Source organism: Carassius auratus, unplaced genomic scaffold, assembly GCF_003368295.1.
Source record: "Carassius auratus strain Wakin unplaced genomic scaffold, ASM336829v1 scaf_tig00214902, whole genome shotgun sequence".
Lineage (NCBI taxonomy): Eukaryota > Metazoa > Chordata > Actinopteri > Cypriniformes > Cyprinidae > Carassius > Carassius auratus.
The window spans coordinates 171,671-184,745 of record NW_020527851.1 but is presented as its reverse complement, the minus strand read 5'-3'; the positions used below and the strand labels follow the sequence as shown (position 1 = coordinate 184,745).

The following is a 13,075-nucleotide window of genomic DNA, read 5'->3' as shown; positions in this document are numbered from 1 at the left end:
ATTGCCTATAAGGCCAACACCTGGGAATACCTGGCTGTTTCTTTCAGAGAATGAACTCTCTGTTTGCTTTCCTCCTTCTTTCAAACAATCATAATGGCTCACTCAACAACAAAGCTGCCAATTGAAAGAGTGAAAAGAAAAAAAAGACACCCCATCTGAAAACTGGTTGCCAGTGGTTTTCCTTAAACATTTACCTTTTGTACAAAAAGAAAAATATGCAGAGAGCAACAAGAGGGACAAAAAAAAAAGTGTCTGTAAGATGGGACCGGAGCCAAAGCCTTTAAAATCTGCCACAAAACCATGACAAAAGCAGCTTAATCTCGGTGTTGTCTTTCTGCCTTTCTTTACACATCCTGCCAAGCTGCCTTAGAGGAAAATAATCTTTCTACAGCCCCACTGACCTCATGAAAGCCCGGAATGAAATCAGGGTCATCAAAAACAAACACATGTGGGACATCTGTGCAAGTGTGTTAAAGGCATGATCGTTATGCTTTTCCAACCCCTACCTGTCCATCTTTTCCTTCAGACCACCTCTGAAGCCACAACATCTGAAATGCCTTGATCTATAACACAGATGCTTATCATCCAAGGTGAGACATTTGGGTTAAACGCACCAACAATTAAACAGGAAGTTCTATAAAGCCATTCACATAGACAAAACCCTCTTTAGCGCCTAAGAAACCAGACTCTTCAGCATAGTGGAAGTTCCGTCATTGTGTTCGGCAGGTTTTGCAACACATTGTTTGCATTAAATGTGAACATCCAAGCGCATCCTCATCGTTGAACTTATTTCCTGTAATTATTCACAGGACTGCAGGTCATGACCGCTCACATTGTCCACACCTGCAAAATTAAAGTATCATTAATCACAGCTGTGGCAAGAATGAGTAGTTGATGACATATAACCAATTCATGACTGTGTTGATAACCAACGATGAGTGGAAAGAGGTGGATTTTTTTTGTTTTGATTTGTTTTTAAACAAATGGTCTTTATTTCTTGGAAAAATGTGTTGTCCAGACCATAGCCTCATTAGTGATAGCCTATATAGAATCAAATACTAATCTAAAACTATTTTTGTTGACATTTCAGGCTAACGTACATATTTTTACAAAGTTTCTGTTTCACAAGAAAACTGGGTAACACTTGAGTATAGGCTCCAATTCTCACTTAATACTAGTTGCTTATTATTATTAACATATTGGCTATTTATTAGTGCTTATAAAGTACGTATAATGCATGACATCCATAATCCTACCCGATACCCTAAACTTAACAACTACCATAAAAACTATTAATAAGCAGCAAATTAGTTAATTAGTTAATAGTGAGAATTGGACCTTAAAATAAAGTGTGACTGAAAACGTCTACTGCGTTTACTCTGACTGAAAAGATGCTTAACTTTGTATTGTTCAAAACAAATGAAACGTAACTCCATTTCAAACGCAAAAGAGTAGGCTAATAAAATTCAATAAATTATCCCTGCTTTGGTTAAGTGTTTCAATATGCTCAGGTTCAGAAGCATGCAGCATAAATTAATTAATTACCGCTGAAAGCACAAAGACTCTCTCTGTTTTATCGTTGAACAATCACTTATGTCAACTCTCAAACTGTTTTCTTTATCTCACTGAAGCAGCACAACTCATTTGTACAGCCTGGGGCGGTACAAAGGAAGTCTGATTTATATTTTCCTCAGGCTGCATGACACAATGACAGCCTACCCGAGGGCTGAATTTCACTCTCGCTGTACAGGAAATTACCCAAATTCCCTCTGAAGCACCAGAGTTCAGGCACATTTCACATGTACGGTACTGTCTGTTCACACCTCACCCCTCGTAGAGAGGTGAATGTCTTGACAAAACAGACATAGTATTGAATCGCTCTCCATTCACATACATCTATCACCTGCCAAGTTCTGGATGGAGCATGAAATTCCTAGAGAGAGAAAGAGAGTGAATGAAGAGTAGAGATGGATAACTTGAGAAACTAAAATCAATGTGTATTTAATACTTATAATGATCAATTAATACCTAATACTACTAATAAAGTAAACAAGTAATTACTAATTATTGGAGTTATTAATAATGTTTTATATTGAATTTAATATATGAATATTATTATTATTATTATTATTATTATTATTATTATTATTTGTTTTCATAACCAGTTATTAATCACTGTTGTTATTGTTGATTAAAACTACAAAATGAAAAAAAATGGCAAAAGCTCATAACAAATGTAATAATGTTAAAAATAAACTGAAAACATGAGAATAAAAGGTTATTTAAAATATTAATAAATACTATTTTAATACAATACATATATAAGTAAATAATACCAAAAATAACACTGTTAGCAATTAATATAAATAATTAATAATTAATTAATAAACAATGTATTGCAATAATCTCTTCCCGCATATAACAAACATATTTTAACCAAATATCATAGTGTTTTAATGATGAATACCTTGGTGCATCTGCATAAACACACACACACACACACAAAACAAAACTGTTATACCATAGTATGTTTTTGTTGGTGATATTAACTGATGTGTAAAAAGGATATAGTTGTTGCATGATGACTTTTCATGACTGATTTTGTGACGTATTTAATTTATATTATGTGGTTTGAAATATATGGCTTGTCGTGTGGTTTCATGTGTTTGTATCAGGATTTAGGGGTTCAAATGATTCAGTGATGTCTGACACATAGTTTCCTAATGTTCCTGTTGGTAATGTATTTGTCTCCTGACAGGCATTACATCTAAATAGTCCCCTCCATTTACCCTTGCTCGGCGCAAATAACTCAACGTCACTGTCATTTCCATTCATATTCTAATTCTGTAATGTCAAACATAAAGTCCACATTTTCAGAGTGTTTCAGCTAGAATAACACTGTATTTAGGGCCATGTTGTCACTGCTTTCATTTGGACTCATTGCTACCATGTAGAGTGTCAGTCTGGTAATTCATTTCATATGTCGTTGTTTTTGATGTGGTACTTGAGTGTGGTGTTTGCTAACGTACTGCCCTGGTTATTGGTTGGCAGTTTTAATTTCTTCTTCTTTTTCAGTCTGTGCTTTTGTGTGGCATGTTTTTGAAGATTTTACAATTTCCTCACTGTAACATTTCCTTACGGCTCATTTACTTTATAAGTTAATTTCAATACTGATTGAGTATGTGTAATGAAAGTGTTTGCACACATTTTCAACTAGCAAAAAGTTACAAAAAGGTATTATGGTATCATCAAATTGTTAGAAGTATTTTATAAATACAGTAACATTATATATCATCTAAGTACCAGGGTACCATGACAGTAATTTTTTGCATGTGTGCCTTTCAGTATCTGAACTCAATTAATGTGTTTAATTGAATATGATTTTACTGCTCATTGTATACTGCATAGGATAGTCCTACCCCTTGTGAAAAAGTACACTTGTAGTGTGACTGCAAATCTTAGAAGTAGTTATAATATAATAGTGATAATAAAAACAAGACACTTACATGTACTTAAAGAGAGTACACATACATAACTGTTTTTTTTTTTTTTTTACTCACTTAAGTATTCACTCTAAAATAGTGCACCTTGTAATATCATATTCAGTTTTACTTTAAAATATTTTAAATTACTGTTTCAGGGTGTATTCACACCTGTCTTGTTTGGTTTGATTGAATCGAACTCAAGTTTGTTTCCCCCTGTGGTGCAGATCTTTTTGGCAGGTGTGAATACAGCAATCGCACGCTGGTGCGGACCAAACAATCACACCGAGACCCAGCTAAAGAGGTGGTCTCGGACCGCTTCCAAATTAACTCTGGTAGGATTGAATGGATGAACCAATGAATGGGTGACCCTAAGCACATGTGCTTTTGTTTTCTTTCTTTTTTTTCCTTTTTTTTTTTACAGTTTCTGGTTCACTTGCAAAAAGTGCAGTGAACCACAAAAAAATAAAAATAAATAATAAATAAATAAATAAATTATAATAGTCAGAAGAGGATCTATGACTTCTGGAAGCACCTCTTTTAGGAGCTTAGATGGTATAGGGTCTAACATACATGTTGTTGGTTTAGATGATTTAACAAGTTTATACAATTCTTCCTGTCCTATAGTAGAGAATGAGTGGAACTGTTCCTCAGGTGGTCTATAGTACACTGTCTAATGCGATACTGTAGTTGATGACTGAAAGGTTGCAATTTTATATCTAATAGTATCGATTTTAGAAGTAAAGTAGTTCACAAAGTCATTAGTGCTGTGGTGTTGGGAAATGTCAACACTTGTTGAGGCTTTATTTTTTGTTAATTTAGCCACTGTATTGAATAAATACCTGGGGTTATGTTTGTTTTCTTCTAAAAGAGAAGAAAAGTAATTGGATCTAGCAGTTTTAATGCTTTTCTGTAGGATAGGTTACTTTCCCGCCAAGCAATACGAAATACCTCTTTTGTTTTCCTCCAGCTGCGCTCCATTTTTCAGTCTGCTCTCTTTAGGGTGCGAGTGTGCTCATTATACGATGGTGTCAAACTGTTTTCCTAAACCTTCCTTAAACGTAAAGCAGAAACTGTATTTAAAGTGCAAGAAAAGAGAGAGTCCATAGTTTTTGATACATCATCAAGTTGTTCTGAGGTTTTGGATATGCTAAGGAATTTAGATACATCAGGAAGATAACTTAAAAAGCAGTCTTTTGTGGTAGAAGTGATGGTTCTACCATACTTGTAACAAAAAGTAGAATTTACAATTTTGGCTATATGAAGTTTGCACAAAACTAAATAATGATCTGAGATATCATCACTTGGCTGAATAATTTCAACACTATCAACATCAATTCCATGTGACAGTATTAAATCTAGAGTATGATTTCGAAAATGAGTAGGTCCTGAAACATGTTGTCTAACCCCAATAGAGTTCAGGATGTCTATAAATGCTGATCCCAATTCATCTTTTTCATTATCAACATGGATATTAAAATCACCAACTATTAAAACTTTATCTGCAGCCAGAACTAACTCGGATGTAAAATCACCAAACTCTTTAATAAAGTATGTATGGTGCTCTGGTGACCTGTATACAGTAGCCAGTACAAACATAACAAGGGATTTATCATTATTTGTTTCTCTGGATAGTGTTATATGAAGCACCATTACTTCAAACGAGTTATACTTGAAGCCTGCCCTTTGAGAAATCCTGAAAACGTTGTTATAAATTAAAGCAACACCTCCCCCTTTGGCTTTTAGACACGGCTCATGTTTATAACAGTAATCTTGGGAGGTGGACTCATTTAAAATAATGTAATCATCAGGTTTTAGCCAGGTTTCTGTCAAACAGAGCACATCTATATTATGATCAGTGATCATATTATTTACAAAAAGTGTTTTCGTAGAAAGGGATCTGATGTTCAATAAGCCAAGCTTTATCATCTGTTTTTTATTTGTTGAACCTCAATTAAATTGTTCATCTTAACTTGGTTTGGACGTTTTTTGAATTTTCTAGTCCGGGGAACAGACACAGTCTCTATAGTGTGATATCTAGGTGAAAGAGTCTCTATGTGCTGAGAATTAACTGACCTCTGTGACGTGAGGTAGCTAGCAGACGGGCGGTTTAGCCAGTCTGTCTGCTTCCTGACCTGGGCCCCAGTTAGTCAAGTATAAACACTAAGACTATTTGCCATATTTCTAGAGAGAAGAGTGGCGCCACCCCAGGAGGGATAAAGACCATCTCTTTTCAACAGGTCAGGTCTGCCCCAAAAGCTCATCCAATTGTCTATGAAACCTATGTTATTCTGTGGGCACCACTTAGACATCCAGCCATTTAGTGATGACAATCTGCTATGCATCTCGTCACCACGGTAAGCAGGGAGGGGACCAGAGCATGTTACAGTGTCTGACATCGTGCTTGCAAGTTCACACACCTCTTTAATGTTATTTTTAGTGATCTCAGACTGGCGAAGTCGAACATCATTATCGCCGGCATGAATAACAATCTTACTATATTTACGTTTAGCTTTAGCCAGCATTTTTAAATTTGCCAAGATGTCAGGTGCTCTGGCTCCTGGTAAACATTTGACTGTGGTGGCTGGTGTCTCTATATTCACGTTCCGTACAATAGAATCACCAATGACTAGAGCACATTCATCAGGTTTCTCAGTGGGTGCATCACTGAGTGGGGAGAACCTGTTTAATGTTTTGATCAGAACAGAAGAGCTGTGTTTTGACCCACGACAACGCTGCCTCACTGTCACCCAGTTGCCCTGCTGCTGGGGCTCTGTTGCCGGAACCGAACAATGTACAGGAATCCCTGAGCTAGACACATCCAAAGCCGTATCTAGAACCATAACATTCTTACTGTCCTCAATTAAAGTTCGGATGCACCTAAGTCGTGGTATTGCCGGCCCAAGACTCGAACCCACACCTTAGGGTTAGGAGTCATACTTTCTAACCACTAGGCCACGACTTCCCCCTTAATAACATTAAACTCAATAGATTCGAACCCATGACCTCAGAGGTTCAGAACCAGTGCCTTAGCAGAGTGCGCCACATTAGTTTGCACTCTGCCTTGACCATATTTTGGATCCCTTAATCCTACACCTAAATTAATTGAGGTAAAATTTGTAGTTAGCAGTTAGTTAAAATTGCGAATTGGACCTTAAAATGAAGTGTGACCTATTTTCATTTAATTGCAATTAACATGAAATTAAGTGTCCAAAAACACTTGTATATTGTTTAAAATTGCATTATTTCCCTTTAATATCAGTATTATTTTCACAAGATACTGACTACGTTTACATGCAGCCAATAACCCGTTCAAAACCGGGATATTAGCAATAACCCGGTCGCGCACGGCCATGTTAACACCGGCAAAAACCAGGATATACTCATATCCGGGTTTCTAAAAACCGGGATATTATACCTGGGGTACCCCTTTTCTAACCCGAATATTTGGTCTTGTAAACGCGTTTCGGCATATCCCCATCAAAATGTGTGTTCTGCGCATGTTCTATTCGCAAGGAATCTTGGTCTTTTGAGTCTTTGGATACAGGAAGAAGAATCGGAAATGATGCATATTGCGTATTACGTCCAGACGCTAACCGTGCGACGCCGTTTACATCGGGATATTGGCGACTGATTACACATTCCATGTATAAAGAAGTAACTCTCTCTGCTCACGCATGTAAACGGGTTATCCCGAATGTTTCAGAAACCCAAATAGTGACCTTAACCCGACCATTACCCGAATTTTAACAGCTTGTAAACGTAGTCACTGTTATGCATACTATAAAAAAAAAAAGAAATACTCATACATAAACACTTCAAACGTATCAACTTGCTAAGTTTTGTATTGTATGTAGTAACATTCAGCTTGAAATATAAAATTATTTTGCATTTTTACCTCTTTTTGTGTAATAAACGTGTCTTTTAGTAGTACAATAAAATAATAAGCCAAGTAAAAGATACTTTTGGTTCAATTGTCACACTGGAAATGAAATGCTGAGCACAATAAAACACTTCACACTGTGCTAAACATGCTAAACTATTCAAAGAACATTCATATAATCTGCACAATATGCATAAAGTAAAATTATGCATAGCACTATGGTAGTTTGCTTTTCCTCTTTGTCACACTGTCCCTCACATTCACTGTCAGCTTTATTCTAATGGTGAAATTACACAACTGCATGTCTTTTAATGAAGCGCATAATGCATCCTCAAAATCTGTACAACACTATTATGCTACTGTTCAATCATGCCACCACTTTACCAAACTTTATAAGCCAAATATGTAACAAGGCATTCAATTACAGCCATTTCAGGGCAAGCTACATTATAGTTAGCCATTTGAAACGCTAATGCCCGACCACTGTTTGAATTGTGGTGATGCAATGAAATGCACCTTGTTTAGTCACCTTGAAAACTGACTATCCCACATTTAGTGCTAAATAAAATGTGTATTGTATTTGTTGAAAATCTGCATAATTTCAGTCCCAGAGATGGAGTTGGGGAGAGGTGAGCCCTCATGATGCATATGGATGGCTAATGAGTTCCAGTTGTGTGTGCCAATGTCTCAGATTAACCAATACTACACTTCATACATATGGGACCTTAAGCTCCCTATACTCCCTAAACATGCCACTTTAATAACAAGGCAATCCTAATTGAGTTCTATCTTCATTTTTTTTTTTTTTTTACTTTATCGAACTAGTGACGGTCCTGTGTTTTTTTTTTTTTTTTTATCTTTTGCATTCCAAAGAGGTGAGCAGCCTGGAAACTTAACTGCCTCCAACAACTTTTTTTTTTCTTCTGTTGTAGTAATTGTGGGAAGTGATTATTGTAAACACACACGCTCACTCACAGTACCCCATATGAAAGTACACCACCACATCAGGAGAAAACAGCAACCAGATGTGCTTTTAGCTGAATGACTAGAGGAAACACTGACTATTAGGGGTAGAGAGAGAAGAAGTTTAATATGAAGTGATGCATAGTGCACAGCAAATCACTATAACATTTCACATTTACTGTATGCACCATATACAACATGAACCATGTGTTCATTTGTATGTATGTCCATATATAATATAATTCCTATATATATAATAGAATCCCTGTTGTTCAAACTTAAGAAGGAACAATGCACTCTTAGAAATAAAGGTACAAAAGCTGTCACTGGGGCTATACCTTTTCAAAAGGTACATATTTGTATCCATTTTGGTACCTTAAAGGTACTTATTAGTACTTAAAGTGTACATATTAGAACCCAGTAGGTACAACAGTGTACCTTTTGAAAAGGTACAGTCCCAGTGACAGCTTTTGTACCTTTATTTCTGTGAGTGTAGGGACATTTGTATTAAAAGCATGATTCATTAATTTAGATTAAGAAACTACGTAACTGTTGGTTTAAATATGGAATTAGGTTGTCACCTTCCATTGCGGTTTAAAAAACATTTGTATAATGTCTCTTAATATCCTGTCCCCTTAAGACATTCACTTGAATCAAAGACAAACTTTTAAGGAGCTGTAATCAGCGTAATAGTGCCATCTTTCTCAGCAGTTTGTGTAGATATGACACTGGTCTTTTGATCAGTCGAGGCCCTTAAGGTATAACCGTCTCTTCTTTCCCTGTCATACACTGTCATAGCTCTTCACATTAATTGAGTGCTAAAGTGTTCATCTGCTCTGCAGCCACTAGATTTATAAGGACTGTTTTTTAGACAACATAAAATATTTGGAGTACCTGGCTGGAGGTGTTTGAAATTTGAAGGAGCTGGAACTTATTTAGCTCTTGCGGTTTTCCATAAGTAATAAGTGCTTTGGGACTACAGCAGGAAGGAGCACTGTAACTGTAAATATTACTCATTTAGTTGCTCTATGCATTATGGCTAGTTTTCCAAATGTTACATTAGATTAGCCTATACACTGGCTATGAGGCCAGCAGGGGAGTGACCAACATAGTGCTGTTTGCCTAGTCAAACATTATTATTACTATTGTTCAAACTTGTAGTTGAAGGTTTGTTCCAATGTTTAAAGTGACTGTTTACCCAGAAGTGAAATTGTCATTTACTTTCCCTAATGTCATTTGACTTTCTTTTGTCTTCTTTTTTTTTTTTTTTTTTACAATGGAAGTTGGTTTAGTCTATTGTTGTTTTGGAAGACATTTACCTTTTTATTCAGCATTGCGTTAGCAGCGCAAGGTTGTGGATTCCCAGGGAACACATGTTAGGTAAAAAATGTTAGCCTAAATGCACTGTAAGTCGCTTTGGATAAAAGCTGGATAAATGCATAAATTTAATTACCGTATTTTCCGGACTATAAGTCGCACTTTTTTCATAGTTTGGCTGGTCCTGCAACTTATAGTCAGGTGCGACTTATTTATCAAAATGAATTTGACATGAACCAAAAGAAATGAACCAAGAGAAAACATTACCGTCTACAGCTGCGAGGGGGCGCTCTATGCTGCTCAGTGCTCCTGTAGAAATCATAGAGCGCCCTCTCACGGCTGTAGACGATCATGTTTTATCTTGGTTCTAAATAAATGCGACTTATAGTCCAGTGCGACTTATATATGTTTTTTTCCTCCTCATGAAGTATTTTTGGACTGATGCTACTTATACTCAGGTGCGACTTAAAGTCCGAAAAATACAGTTATTTGAGTTATGCGCAAAATGGCATATTAAAATTCACACTCACAAACTGTTCAACAAGGGTCTGTGATTAACTGCTTCAATACATTTATGGAAACAAGAGCACAGATGTTTACAGTTCATTGAGAGGCAGTGTTTAATGTATTGCGGCATCATAAGAGAGTCAGTTAACAGGTCAGCAATGCAGTGTGCTCATTGCTTGGCTACAGGCCTGTATGGTGATTACATTAATAGGCCTGATGCCTTTCGCCTAAAAGGATCTGGTAAAAAAGCACAGCTTTGTGACATATAAAAAATATTTTGAGATGTGATTATCCATATTGCTTTTGGACTGGGGTATATAAATCATGGCGGGGGTCCCAGGGAGGACGCAGAGGCTTATTTGTAGACAGGGGAGTTTGAACACAGGCGTTTCCCATGGTGACTCGCCACATTATGGGATGGATTCATCACCGGCTCCCGTAGACCACTGGAGAATTCCCTGCTGCAAGAGAGACTTCTCATGTTACTTAGGGCATCCATAGTAAGATAGAATAGTTTTCCAAGATTCAAGACAGTGGAGTCATTCTTTAGTGGAAGAAATACCTGACAGTGGCACTGAATGGCTACCCATAGTGCTCTGACTTGATGCTCTGTGAGGAACTGTACCTAAATGGAAGAGACCATTCATTGCAGAACAAAGTATACAGCGAGATTGTATAAATGGGTTGTTGATATCATTGAGAAATGAGTGCTGCTTTTGACATCTCAAAAGCACAATCCACTCTTCTGAGAGGAATCCAAAAAAAAAATGTAATTATATGATATATGATATATACAGTGTTTTAGCTTTTTATTAATTGTATTTAAGTATTAACATGCCCAACATTTCATGTGAAACAATCAAAACAAAATGTGAGGGAAAATAAAACGCCTAAGGATTTATAAGATAATCAGTTAAACTAGCTAGCTGGTTTTATGGTTGATGTTTTATGCATTTTTATATGTAAATTTTAGTGAAAAGAATAAAAATAAAAAACTTTTAGATATCAGTTCGCATATGTGATGGACATTCATTATCAAAATCTTTGGTATCATGAGTATAACTGCTTCATATTTAATGAACATAATTTTGGAAGTCAGTTGTGCATAACCCCTATTGTTTTATAATTTATTTATTAAGATATTATCTCTCTGCATTAACAACAGTTAGTATTTTTATGCATTCATATAAAAAATACTCACTGTAGTTATTACAGAGAAATTAGTTTTATATATTTTATACCTTTCAAACTAATGCCCTGATACAATACTACTCGATTAATGTGTTTTAATCTCTTATTATTGATTATTAAATGAAACAGCAATAATTATATTATGGTATATATATATACAGTTTTAGGAAGATCATTGTAGTTTTATTGTTTTTTTTCTAGTTTCTGACTATTTTGTTTTGATTTTAGTTTATGATTTAGTTTTTGATTTAGTTTAGTACTATAGTTTCATTTATCAGCACCTTAATTTCAGGTTTTATAAAATTGTAATCTAATATTTCATGCATCAAAGACTAAAATAAATTTGTTGCAATCATTACTTTTCAATTAGATTTAAAGGATGAAAATATAGTTACCAAGGTTTCAGTTTTTTTTTTTTTTTTTTTTTTTTTTTTATGAAAACATTGTTATTAATAATACTAGGTCTGTTTGCTATATGCATTGTAAAGTCTTTTAATATGACTATTTTGTGTAAAGTTAGTAGTTTTTAATTAATAAGCTAATAATTGTTGTTGAAAGGAATAAAATGTAAATAGGGAAAGTAACTGATATTTTATTAGCCACAACAAGCTTGATTATCAGCATACTTTATTGAAAATAGAGTAACAGTGGATCTCTAGTGCTGACAAACCTATGCGACAGTCCATTGGTGAGTTTCTAAGACAAATTCTACTCAGGACATCTGGGTAGATTAAATTAAATTAAATTAAATAATTTGTATAGCACTTTCTACGATACAAATCATTGCAAAGCAACTTTACAGAAAATTAAGTTTCTACAATGTTTAGTAGTAGCTTATAAGTGGTGACTGTCAGTTTATGTGCAAATGAAAAATTAATACAAGACAGACAATGAACACTATTAATAGCAATTATTACTGTATATGATGAAATCTCACTTGTAGCAATATTTGTTAGTTCTGTATGTTGTTTCATGGTCATCTGAGGTCCTCTGAGGGGTTGGAATCATCTCTTCTCAAGTGTTCTGGATCCATACTGGAGCTTGTGTAAATCCTGTGGCACAACAGAGAAACAAATAGAGACATTCTTTGCGTAGCTGCTGATCCGACCAAGTAAAATTAATTAATTTAACCCAAGCTAAAGAATAATAATGCACATTTGATCAGATACAACTGCAGTCACAAATTATGGATGAAAAAAAAAAAAACAGAAGTATATATCAGGACAGGGTTGTGTATACTCAACAGTAAATGCCATAAGGATAAGTATACAGAAAAATAAAGGATGTTTACTGTGTGAGTGTGCCCCCTTCTGTTGAGATCTATGCTGTCAGCTCTGAGAAAGAACAACCAGACAAATCACAAGCAAGTTATTCAGTGATTAAAGCACAGACTATTCTGAGAAAACAGACATGACAGATAATATTTCACAGACTTTCATAAGGGATGTTTATGATTTTTCAAAAAAGTCATCAAACGCAGTCAACTGGAATGCAATAAAATAAGGTATACATTTCTCTGTCATGTCAGTTTTGTTCTGTACAGCTGATTATGAAACAGGTTAGTATCACTGAATCAAATATAAAAATAAATATTATGAAAATGTTAAATGCGAAACTAAAGGACTTTTAACAAGTTGTTCTAAATGTTTACTTACACTCTAAAACTTAGTTTCAACTTTATTTAGAGATGAAAGCTGTTCATATCACACAGGCTAGCAGAGGACGAGGATCT

The 13,075-nt window shown here is 35.3% G+C and overlaps 1 long non-coding RNA gene across 1 annotated transcript; it reads right to left on the bottom strand.

Moving 5' to 3' along the window:
• Nucleotides 1–10,282: 10,282 nt before the first annotated feature.
• LOC113093155 (uncharacterized) lies at nt 10,283–12,461 on the bottom strand. The gene is made up of 3 exons (XR_003287715.1): nt 12,281–12,461; nt 10,715–10,777; nt 10,283–10,613 (listed from the first exon to the last, which is right to left on the bottom strand). It is a non-coding gene; the product is annotated as an uncharacterized LOC113093155 (long non-coding RNA).
• Nucleotides 12,462–13,075: the final 614 nt, after the last annotated feature.